The sequence below is a fragment of the Heterodontus francisci genome, chromosome 1 (genome assembly GCF_036365525.1).
Source record: "Heterodontus francisci isolate sHetFra1 chromosome 1, sHetFra1.hap1, whole genome shotgun sequence".
NCBI classification, from domain to species: domain Eukaryota; kingdom Metazoa; phylum Chordata; class Chondrichthyes; order Heterodontiformes; family Heterodontidae; genus Heterodontus; species Heterodontus francisci.
In genome coordinates, this window is record NC_090371.1 from 97,956,486 (window position 1) to 97,968,695 (window position 12,210).

Sequence of the window (12,210 nt, forward strand, 5' to 3'; positions counted from 1 at the left end):
GGAGGAGAGAGGGGGGGGGGAGAAGAAGAAGGAGGAGAGAGGGGGGGGGGGAGAAGAAGAAGGAGGAGAGAGGGGGGGGGGAGAAGAAGAAGGAGGAGAGAGGGGGGGGGGGAGAAGAAGGAGGAGAGAGGGGGGGGGGGAGAAGAAGGAGGAGAGAGGGGGGGGGGAGAAGAAGGAGGAGAGAGGGGGGGGGAGAAGAAGGAGGAGAGAGGGGGGGGGGAGAAGAAGGAGGAGAGAGGGGGGGGGAGAAGAAGGAGGAGAGGGGGGGGGGGAGAAGAAGGAGGAGAGGGGGGGGGGGGAGAAGAAGGAGAGAGGGGGGGGGGAGAAGAAGGAGAGAGGGGGGGGGGGGGAGAAGAAGGAGAGAGGGGGGGGGGGGGAGAAGAAGGAGGGGGGGGGGGGGGAGAAGAAGGAGAGGGGGGGGGGAGAAGGAGGAGAGAGGGGGGGGGGGAGAAGGAGGAGAGAGGGGGGGGGGGAGAAGGAGGAGAGAGGGGGGGGGGAGAAGGAGGAGAGAGGGGGGGGGGAGAAGGAGGAGAGAGGGGGGGGGGGAGAAGGAGGAGAGAGGGGGGGGGGGAGAAGGAGGAGAGAGGGGGGGGGGGGGAGAAGGAGGAGAGAGGGGGGGGGGGGAGAAGGAGGAGAGAGGGGGGGGGGGAGAAGGAGGAGAGAGGGGGGGGGGGAGAAGGAGGAGAGAGGGGGGGGGGGGGAGAAGGAGGAGAGAGGGGGGGGGGAGAAGGAGGAGAGAGGGGGGGGGGGAGAAGGAGGAGAGAGGGGGGGGGGGAGAAGGAGGAGAGAGGGGGGGGGGAGAAGGAGGAGAGAGGGGGGGGGGGAGAAGGAGGAGAGAGGGGGGGTGGGGAGAAGGAGGAGAGAGGGGGGGTGGGGAGAAGGAGGAGAGAGGGGGGGTGGGGAGAAGGAGGAGAGAGGGGGGGGGGGAGGAGAAGGAGGAGAGAGGGGGGGGGGGAGGAGAAGGAGGAGAGAGGGGGGGGGGGGGAGAAGGAGGAGAGAGGGGGGGGGGGGGAGAAGGAGGAGAGGAGGTAAATGGGCAGGTATTACATCTCCTGCGATTGCAGGGGAAGGTGCCATGGGACGGGGACGAGGTCGTGGGGGTAATGGAGGAGTGGACCAGGGTGTCGCAGAGGGAATGACCCCTTCGGAATGCTGACAGGGGAAGGGAGGGGAAGATGTGTTTGGTAGTGGCATCACGTTGGAGGTGGCGGAAATGGCAGAGCATGATCCTTTGGATATGGAGGCTGATGGGGTGGAAAGTGAGGACAAGGGGAACCCAGTCACGGTTCTGGGAGGGAGGGGAAGGGGTGAGGGTAGAGGTGCGGGAAATGGGCCGGACACGGTTGAGGGCCCTGTCAACAACAGTGGGAGGGAATCCTCAGTTGAGGAAAAAGGAGGTCATATCAGAAGCACCATCATGGAAAGTGGCATCATCAGAGCAGATGCGTCGGAAATGGAGAAACTGGGAGAATGGAATGGAGTCCTTACAGGAGGTAGGGTGCGAAGAAGTGTAGTCCAGGTAGCTGTGGGAGTCGGTGGGCTTATAATGGATATTGGTAGACAACCTATCCCCAGAGATGGAGATAGAGAAGTCGAGGAAAGGAAGGGAAGTGTCAGAGATGGACCATGTAAAGGTGAGAGAAGGCTGGAAATTGTGAAGCAAAGTTGATAAAGTTTTCCAGTTCAGGGCGGGAGCAGGAAACGGCACCGATACAGTCATCAATGTACCGGAAAAAGAGTTGGGGGAGGGGGCCTGAGTAGGACTGGAACAAAGAATGCTCGACATATCCCACAAAAAGACAGGCATAACTAGGACCCATGCGGGTACCCATAGTGACACCTTTTACTTGAAGGAAGTGCGTGGAGTTGAGGGAGAAGTTGTTCACTGTGAGAACAAGTTCAGCCAGGTGGAGGAGGGTGGTGGTGGATGGGGATTGGTTGGGCCTCTGTTCAAGGAAGAAGCGGAGAGCCCTTAAACCATCCTGGTGGGGGATGGAGGTGTAAAGCGACTGGACGTCCATAGTGAAGAGGCGGCGGTTGGGACCAGGAAACTGGAAATTGTCAAAATGACGTAGGGCGTCAGAAGAGTCATGGATGTAGGTGGGAAGAGACTGGACCAGCGGAGAAAAGATATAGAGTCAAGACAGGAAGAAATAAGTTCAGTGGGGCAGGAGCAGGCTGACACAATGGGTCTGCTGGGACAGTCCCGTTTGTGGATTTTGGGAAGGAGGTCGAAGCGGGCTGTCCGGGGTTGCGGGACTATGAGGTTGGAAGCTGTAGACGGAAGATCTCCAGAGGAGATGAGGTCAGTGACAGTCCTTTGGACAGTGGCCTGATGTTCGATGGTGGGGTCATGGTCCAGAGGGAGGTAGGAAGAAGTGTCTGTGAATTGGCGTTGAGCTTCTGCAAGGTAGAGGTCGGTACGCCATACAACAGCAGCACCACCCTTGTCTGCAGGTTTGATGACCATGTCGGGATTAGACCGGAGAGAACGGAGTGCCTCAAGTTCAGAGGGGGACAGGTTAGAGTGAGTGAGAGGGGGGGGAAAGAGAAATTGAGATGACCAATGTCTCGCCGACAGTTTTCAATGAAGAGATCAAGAGCAGGTAAGAGGCCAGGGGGAGGGGTCCAGGTAGAGGGAGAATGCTGGAGGCAGGTTTCTTTTTCCCAGGGTGGAAGAGTCAGTTACCAGGGGACATAGGTTTAAGGAGAGAGGGGCAAAGTTTAGAGGGGATGTGCGAGGCAAGTTCTTTACACAGAGGGTGGTGAGTGCCTGGAACTTGTTGCCGGGGGAGGTGGTGGAAACAGGTACCACAGAGACGTTTAAGAGGCATCGTGACAAATACATGAATAGGATGGGAATAGAGGGATATGGACCCCGGAAGTGCAGAAGGTTTTAGTTTAGGCAGGCATCAAGATCGGCACAGTTTGGAGGGCTGAATAGTCTGCTCCTGTGCTGTCCTGTTCTTTGTTCTTTGGGTGAATGGGTCTGCTGGTCAGGGGGAGGACTCCTGGTCAAAGAAGTGAACCCGGATATTTGTCCCACAAATATGTGGGACAGGCTGGTTGGACCAGTAGGCCTTTTCTGGCCTATCATTTGCGTGTTCAGACAAATGTCAATTGTTATTGTCGTTGCTGTCTCCATAAGCTATGAGGCTGCAGGTTTGTAAACTGAAATTTGTTTCATAATATCTTAAGCAATATGAACTATAAAATCTTGATGCAACTTTTGAAATTCTTACTAAACTGAATTTAGCAAGAATTTAGCGTCATTTCAGCCATCAGGATGTTCAGTTTAATTTCATCAGTTGTCATTATAAAAACTTGTATTTATTTAGTGCCTTTAACACAGCAAACCTTTAAGGCACTTTGCAGGAGCTTTATCAAATAAATGACACGAAGCCACAAAGATATTACGCCAAATGACCAAACGTTTGGTGAAAGAAGTAGGTTTTAAGTAGCATCCTAAAAGAAAGAAAGAGAGGTTGAACAGACAAGCTTTGGAATTCCCTCCCTAAACCTAGGTACTCGGCAGCTGAAGGCACAGTCAGCAATGGTAGAATGATTAAAATTGCAGATGTGCAAGCCAAAACTGGAGGAGCACAGGAACTTGGAGGATTGTGAGCTGGAGGAGATTAGAGACAGGGAGGGCCAAGGCCATGGAGAGATTTGGAAAACCTTGAGAGTTTGAAAATTAAAGCATTGCTCAACAGGGATTCAATGGAGGAGCAGAGATGATGGCTGAAAAGGATATATCCTCGCACCCAAGTACAAGAGAAAATAGGAAGGCTTTCTTGTTCTTAAAAAAAAAACTAAGTTTCAAAAAGGCTGAAACTATATCCCAAACAAAACAATTATTTGGCAAATCATACATGACAAGCACCAATAAAGAATATTTTTGCTTCTGAAGTGTACACCCACATACTCAAGTACAAATGAAAACTGGGCTTCTTTATAAAAAGCATGGACAAGACTGGAAAAAGGTTGCTGTCCGTCAGGTCAAAGAACTAAAAACAAAGTTCTGGAAATATATAAGGAGTATCAACAAGTCTAACAACATCTGAAAAGCACACCAGGCAAGCAAAGTCTACATGCTGATGTTCTGCATATATAAAAAAAAAGGCGATAACTGATAAGACAAGCGAAAAGCAGATAAAACTAGTCTGGGCAGATTTGATCAGTGCATACTAAAATAAGTCAGGGAAAAGATTGCAGAGGCACCTAAATCTATCTATCCATATATAAGAGGCAATAATGTTATTCTTATACGAGAGAGAGAGAACGAGAAACTAAACTGGGAAGTAACAGACCAATTAGCTGAATGTCAGTGGAAGGAAAGATGTTGATACAGAAATGTAATAGAAAAAAAACATTCAGAAACTGAACACAATAGGCAGCATAGATTTTGAAAGGGGAAGTTCTTGATCAATCTTATTGAATTCTTTGAAGAACCAGAAAGAGTAGAAATGGGTAATGTAGTGGATGCCCATCCATGGACTTTCAAAAGGCCTTCGATAAGAAACTTCTTTACTCAGAGACTGGTGAGAATGTGGAACTCACTAATATTTGAAGGTGGTTGAGATGAGTAGCATAGATATAATTAAGAGGAAGCTAGATATATGCATGAGGGAGAAAGGACTGGAAAGATATGGTAATGGGGTGAAATGCAGTAAAGTGGGAGGAGGTTCATAGGAAACAAACACTGGCATAGACCTGATGGGCTGAATGATCCATTTCTGTGCTGTTAATTCGATCTGCAATAGTTATAAAACTGAGTTGATGGGCAATCAAGGTTAGATGTTACTGTCCATTCAGTCTGCCTCAAAATTTACACCAATGCAAATTCCAAAAATCTGCTTTAGAAACATCCAAATAGAAACAGATTTCAAAACTTGGCATCAATAAATTACTACCATATCGCCCACCACCTATAGGGTGGTTTTAACTTTCTTCTGCATCAACACTTGAGTGCACAGAGGCTCAAAAAACATCCTCAGTTGTAGTAAGACAAATCTGGAATTAAGGAGGCAAGTGCACAGATCAGAGATTGAGCCTAGTCTACACAATTTAGTAGAGCAAAAAGTTATTTTACAGACTATGGTTCTCATCCAACCCAAGGAAAATTTAATTTTCTTGGTTGCCACTCTTCCCCTCACTTAAAGTTGAATCTTTGCTGAAGTATAGCTTGATAGCCAACAGGCTGAGCAAATTTTGACAGTAAGGCTCAATTGTATGTCCATACAAAAAACTTCCCAGCATTGCACCAGCTAAAAATCCAAGGGACAGAAGCCAATTGTTATGCTTTGTATGATCAGCTACGAATAAGACTCACGATGTTATCAAGAGAACTCTGTTATCTTTAGAATAAAATCAGTGAATCATAGAATGGTTACAGCACGAGACAACCATTTGGCCCGTCACATCTGTGCCTGCTCTCTGTAACAGCAACTCAGCTAGTCCCAATCCCCCACCTTTTCCCATAGCCCTGCAAATTTGTCTTCACATAATTATCCAATTTTCATCATTTTGAACATATCTATCAAATCTTCTCGGAGAAGAACAGACCCAGCTTCTCCAATCTATCCACATAATTGAAGTTCCTCATCCTTGGAACCATTCTCGTACATCTTTTCTGCGCCTTCATTAATGCTTTAACAGCCTTCCTAAAGTGTGATGCCCAAAACTGGACACAATACTCCAGTTGAAGCCAAACAAGTGTCTTATACAGGTTTATCATAACTTCCTTATTTTTGCACTCTATGCCTGTCAATAAAGCCCAGAATCCCATATGTTTTATTCACCGCTTTCTCAACCTGCCCTGCAACTTTCAATGATTTGTGCACATATATCCCCAGGTCCCTCTTCTTCTGCATCCCATTTAGAATTGTACCCTTTAATTTATATCGCTTCTCCTCATTCTTCATACCAAAATGAATCACTTCACACTTGGCTGCATTAAATTTCACCTGCCAGGTGTCTGCCCATTCCAGCCTGTCCATGGCCTCTTGAAGTTTATCACTATCCTCCTCACAGTTCAGTATACTTCGAGTTAACGTTTCGGGTCAGTGACCCTTCCGAAGAAGGGTCACTGACCCGAAACGTTAACTCTGCTTCTCTTTCCACAGATGCTGCCAGACCTGCTGAGTGAATCCAGCATTTCTTGTTTTTGTTTCAGTATACTTCCAAGTTTTGTGTCATCTGCAAATTTTGGAAGTGTGTCCTGTACACTCAAGCTTAGGCCTTTTAGAAGTTCATATACACCACGATCTCAACTACTTCCTCTTTCACCATGACTTGGGCAGCATCTGCTTCCTCGGTAAAGACAGATGCAAAGTACTCATTTAGTACCTCAGCCACACCCTCTGCCTCCATGCATAAATCCCCTTTTAGGTCCCTAATCAGCCCCATTCCTCCTTTTACCCCACCCTTTTACTATTTACGTGCCTGTAGAAGACTTTTAGATTCCCTTTCAAGTTAGCTGCGAACCTTCTCATTCTGTTTGCTTTTATTTTTTTTCCACTTCTCCTCGAAACTCTTAATATTTAGGAACATAGGAGCAGGAATAGGCCACTCAGTCCATCGAGCCTGCCCCGCCATTCAATATGATCATGGCTGATCATCCACCAATGCCTTTTTCCCCACACTATTCCCATATCCCCATATGTCATTTGTATTTGGAAATCTGTCAATCTTTGCTTTAAACATACTCAATGACTGAGCTTCCACAGCCCTCTGGTGTAGAGAATTCCAAAGATTCACAACCCTCTGAGTCAAGACATTTCTCCTCATCTCTGTCCCAACTAGCGTCCCCCTTATTTTGAAATTGTGTCCCCTGGTTCTAGACTCCCCCAACCAGGGGAAACATCTTAGCTACATCTACCCTGTCTATCCCTTTAAGTATTTTGTAAGTTTCAATGAGATCACCTCTCATTCACCAAAACTCTGGAGAATATAGGCCCAGCTTCCCCAATCTCTCTTCATGGAACAGTCCACCATCCAGGGAACAAGTCTGGTGAACCTTTATTGCACTCCCTCAAAACAGCACAGAGTACTCCAGGTTCAGTCTAACCAAGGTTCTATACACCGAAGGAAGATTTCGCTACTCCTGTACTCAAATCCTCTTGCGACAAAGGCGAACATACCATTAGCCTTCATAATTGCTTGCTGCAAGTGCACGTTAGCTTTCAGTGACTTATTGACAAGGATACCCAGGTCCCTTTGTACATCTACATTTTCTAATCTCTTACCATTCAAGAAATACTCTGCACATCTGTTCCTCCTACTAAAGTGGATAACCTCACATTTTTCCACATTATATTCCATCTGCCTCATTCTTGCTCACTGACCAAGTCTGTCCAAATCCCCTTGAAGCTGCTTTGCATCTTCCTCACACACATTCCCATCAGTTTTGTGCCTTCCGCGAACTTGGAAATACATTTGGTCCCCACACCCAAATCATTGATACATATTGTCAACAGCTGGGGCCGAAGCACTGATCCCTGCGGTAGCCCACTAGTCACAGCCTGCCAACGCAAGAATGACCAGTTTATTCCTACTGTCTGCTTTCTGCCTGTTAATCAATCCTTAATCCATGCAAGTATATTACCTCCTATCCCATGTGCTTTAATTTTGCTAACCAACCTCCTGTGGGGGACTTTATCAAAAGCCTTCTGAAAATCCAAGTATACCACATCCACCTACTCCCTTTTAATCAATTCTGTTAGTAACATCCTCAAAAAACTCCAACAGGTTTATCAAGCATGATTTCCCATTCATTTAGCCTGGTTGTGAATTGTCTTATCCATCGGACATATGCACCCTTTTTTTGCTTCAGCTTACTCTGCATCTCATTCGTCATCTAGGGAGCTCTGGATCGGTTTGCCCTACCCTTTCCACTGTTTGGGAATGTACTTGACTGTACTGAAGCTAGCTCCTCTTTAAAAAGCAGCCCATCGTTCAGTTAGTTTTGCCTTCTACACTTTGGTTCCAATTTACTTCGGCCAGATCTGTTCTCACTCCATTGAACCTGGCTCTCCCCCATTTAATTAATTATCTTACTGGGTGCAGCAACAATTCACAAGAATGGTTCCAGGGATGAAGATTAAGAGATTTGATCGAGTTGCCCAAGGATCTGTACAAAGTTGATAGGGAGAGTTTCCATTGGTGGAAGGATCCAGAACCAGAGGATACCAATTAAGGGTGATTGGCAAAAGAACGAACGGTAACATGAGAAATGTTTTTAGGCAGCGACTGGTTAGGATCTGGAATGCACTGCCTGGGAGTGTGGTGGAGGCAGATTCAACCTAGGCCTTCAAAAGAGAATTGGATAATTATCTGAGAATAATTTGCAGGGCTATTGGGTGGGGGGTAGGGGGGAGGGGAAAGAAAGGCGCAGGAATGGAACTATGTGAGGGTTGTTCTTGCAGAGAGCTGGCATGGACACGACAGGCCGAATGGCCTCCTTCTGTGCTGTAACCATTCTATGATTCTATAATGCCTTCACATCTTTCCTCTGAAATTCCTCTGGTAGATCTCCAGATCCTGTCTTCCAAGATGCAGTCACCAATTCCCAACTGATAGCAGTTCCCCTTTAATCCCGAACTCCACAGGTACTGTACTTCTCCAGAACCTTCTCAGTTCTGTTCACTCAGGCCTGATAGCATGGATCTACCAACATTACCTTTACCATGCACTTCAGGGACACTCCAGACACTGTATGGCCCAGTCTGGTTAATCAGTTCCTCTAGTTAACAGAAACCACTTCTCGTCTTCACTTTTTTTAAAAACCTGCCTGTAAAATGCACCTTCCCGACATCCGAGTTTGGATGGCTGTCTCCTTTTTAATCTGACTCGAACTAGTTTCAGTCCCCCCCACCCCCCCGAAACCTGAGGTTTTTGGTTTCAATTTCTGCTAGGACAGTCTGTTCGAAAAAAATCTTTGCAATCAGGGTCAATGCACCCAACAGAACATTCGACAAGTCATCTGTTCAAGAGGACAGCTCACACATACTCCCCAAGGTTCCAAAAACTGCAAATTCTAAGACATCCTCTTGATGTTTATCACTATGCTCCTCACAGTTCACAATACTTCCAGTTTTGTGTCATCTACAAATTTTGAAATGTGTCGTGTACACCCAAATCTGGTCATTAATATACATCAAGAAAAGCAGGGCTCCCAACACTGACACCTGGGGAACCTCACTATATATCTTTCTCCTGTCTGAAAAAGAACTGTTCACAACTACGGTTTCCTGCCACTCAACCAATTTCGTATCCATACCACTACTGTCGCTTTTATTCCATGGGCTCTAACTCTGCTGTCAAGCCAGTTATAGGCATTTTATCAAATGCCTTTTCAAATTCCATGTATGCCACATCAACCATATTATACTCATCAACCCTATTACCTCATCAAAAACTCAAGCATGTAAAGAAAAAGACTATGGCCAGTGCCTCTGCAATCTCCACCCTTACTTTCCCAAGTATCCTTGGATGCATCTCATCCAGTCCTAGTGACTTGTCAATTTTAAGTACAGCCAGCCTATCTAATACCTCCTCTATCAATTTTTAGCCCACAGTCTGAACTACCCCCTCTTTCACCATGACTTGGGCAGCACTGTTTTCCTTGGTATAGATCGATGCAACTTACTGGCTGGAATTTTATGTGCAACCCACCCACCACCCCAACCTGGGAGCAGGGCGTAAAATTGTGTGAGAGGCAGGGGTGCCGCGACCGTTGCCTATCCGCCCCCACTGCTATTGGTGGCCAACAGCCTACCCGCTCCGGGCCAACTGAAGCCCTTGTGGCCTATTAATTTTACCAGCAACAATCAAGCACCTCAGCACCTGAGGAGGCTGCCCAGTAATACCTGGCAGCCTCCTTATGTGCTGGGGAGGGGGCCGTCCTGATCAGTGCCCCACTGACAGTCGAACCCATCCCTCCTCCTCCCCACCAGCAGCACAAATTGCCCCCCACTAAAACTAACCCTATCCGCCCTGCGCTCTGACCCACTCACCCCTTACTGGAGCCTAGCCGATTGGCCCTGGGAAGGCCTGATACCCACTTTGCTGCTCCGAAGCCAGCGGCCATCGTGGATCCTCTTGCTGGGTGCAGTCCCAGCAGTAGCCATTACTCCCAATGGTGCTGTTGGGACTGGAGCTACCAGCCCTCCGATTGACTGGCAGCTCTTGGAGGCAAAAGTTCCAACTGCGGCCAATTAAGGGCCTGTGCCAAATAAAATAGCGGCACGATTTCCAGATCTGGAGCAGGCGGGCTTGCTCCCAACTTTTCAACCAGTGGTCAGGGCCACCACATACTCATTTAGTACCTCAGCAATACCCCCCACCTCCATATGTAAATCCCCTTTTAGGTCCCCAATCAGCCCCATTCCACCTTTTTACTGCTATTTTACCATTTGTGCCTATGCAAGACTTTTAGATGCACTTTTAGGTTGGTTGTAAGTCTCTTCTGTTCACCTCTTTTTCACTTCTATATTGGTTCTCAATTGTCTTATCCACCTGACATATCACATGCACCTTTTTCTGCTTCATCTTACTCTCCATCTCTTTTGTCATCCAGGAAGCTCTGTATCAGTTTTCCCCTTGTGGGAATGTACCTTGACTGTACCAAAACTAACCCTTCTTTAAAGGCGGTCCATTGGTCTGTTACAGTTTTGCCTTCCAATCTGTGTTTCCAATTTACTTGGGCCAGATCTGTTCTCACTCCATTGAAGTTGGCCCTCCCCCAATTAATTATCTTTATTCTGGATTGCTTGTTGTCCTTTCCCAGAGCTAACCTAAACCTTATGATGCTATGGCCACTGTCCCCTAAATGTTCCCCTACTGACTCTTGAACCAGAACCAGCAATGGTTCCTTTCTCATTGGACTAGAAACATACTGATGTAGAAAATTCTCCTGAACACACTCTAGAAACGCTCTTCCCTTTACACTATTATTGCCTTTCTTGATATTGTTAACAATTGGAGCGATTAGCACAAAAACCCAACAGGCTACTGGAAAATGCATACAATTGCAGAATACCATCCTTAACTAACTGTCAAAATCCCAAAAGTTTATGCAATGTAAATAGTATCTGACATTCATGGTAAAAATTCACCTAGGCTGATATACGAACTGCAGAACTGAACTTCTCAATACCCACTTCTCAAGGTTGCTGGATATGGCCAATTGTGTCTCCACTTGCTCACCCAAAGCAGCACATGGCCACATGATGGCCATCACAGTGCACTACTTGGAATTTATAATGGGCAAAGTAAACCAACTCATTTTGATAGTTCCTGTAAGTTTTAACAATCTCAAGGTTTGAGAATAAAACAGAGAATTGTTAAACCCCAAAGAGTTGGGTGGTACATTTATGGTAAGGCTTTGAAATACCAGTGTATGTTTGAGGTTCCAGTTGTGCTGCTCATGTCAATGAAAGACTAGCTCATTTTGCATGTGCAGCTGTCACACAGTGTACATTTACACAGTCTCTGATTTCTTGAATTTGTGATCAATTCCACAGTTAGCTCCAGAATATGTGCAAGCATGGATGTCAGTGCAAAAACTTTTAAGCTTTATATATGCACATAATGAAAAGTTAAAACGGTACTCGGTCCTATCCACATGGAACAAGTACACACTTTCCAATAGGTGTCACTTCATATTGAGCAAATAGAGCGTGCTGGCTTATTTTCCTCTTTCCTAACCCAGGGTTTTAAACACAATCTTGTACTTCCAATTGCCAGTAGTGACCACCGCATATGTAGGATAAAAGCCAGAAATAACTTCATTTGTTCAGCAAGTACATCTACTCACTATGCCATCTGGACTAATCCATTCAGTCTTTATAAAGTTAAAAAAATGCATCTCCTTCCCATTTTCTGCAATTACCGTTAGTTATTTGTTCAAGTCATTAACTTTCAGAGAATTAAAGCTACAACCCCATCATCTGTTTTTGCCATGCTTCCCTTTTCCAAAACACTTCAATTGCAAAAATAGAAAATCATCAATACTTCTCACAAGCAAATTCTGCAAAACTTCCAAATAATAGTTCATGATTACTGACTTGTGAAAAAACTAACTACAATTATACTACCACTTTTGGCTCACTTACAAAGCATAAATAGTAGAACTGAAGTTTAGGTGTACGGGACATAAGGATGACTAAGAAAAGCACCGCCCAGCAAGTTGGACCAATATTTCCGGAT

The 12,210-nt window shown here is 46.2% G+C and overlaps 1 protein-coding gene across 6 annotated transcripts in view; it reads right to left on the minus strand.

Moving 5' to 3' along the window:
- Positions 1–12,210, minus strand: part of slc38a9 (solute carrier family 38 member 9) — a 90,484-nt gene that overhangs the window by 77,175 nt on the left and 1,099 nt on the right. The gene's annotated exons all lie outside the window — the stretch shown is intronic.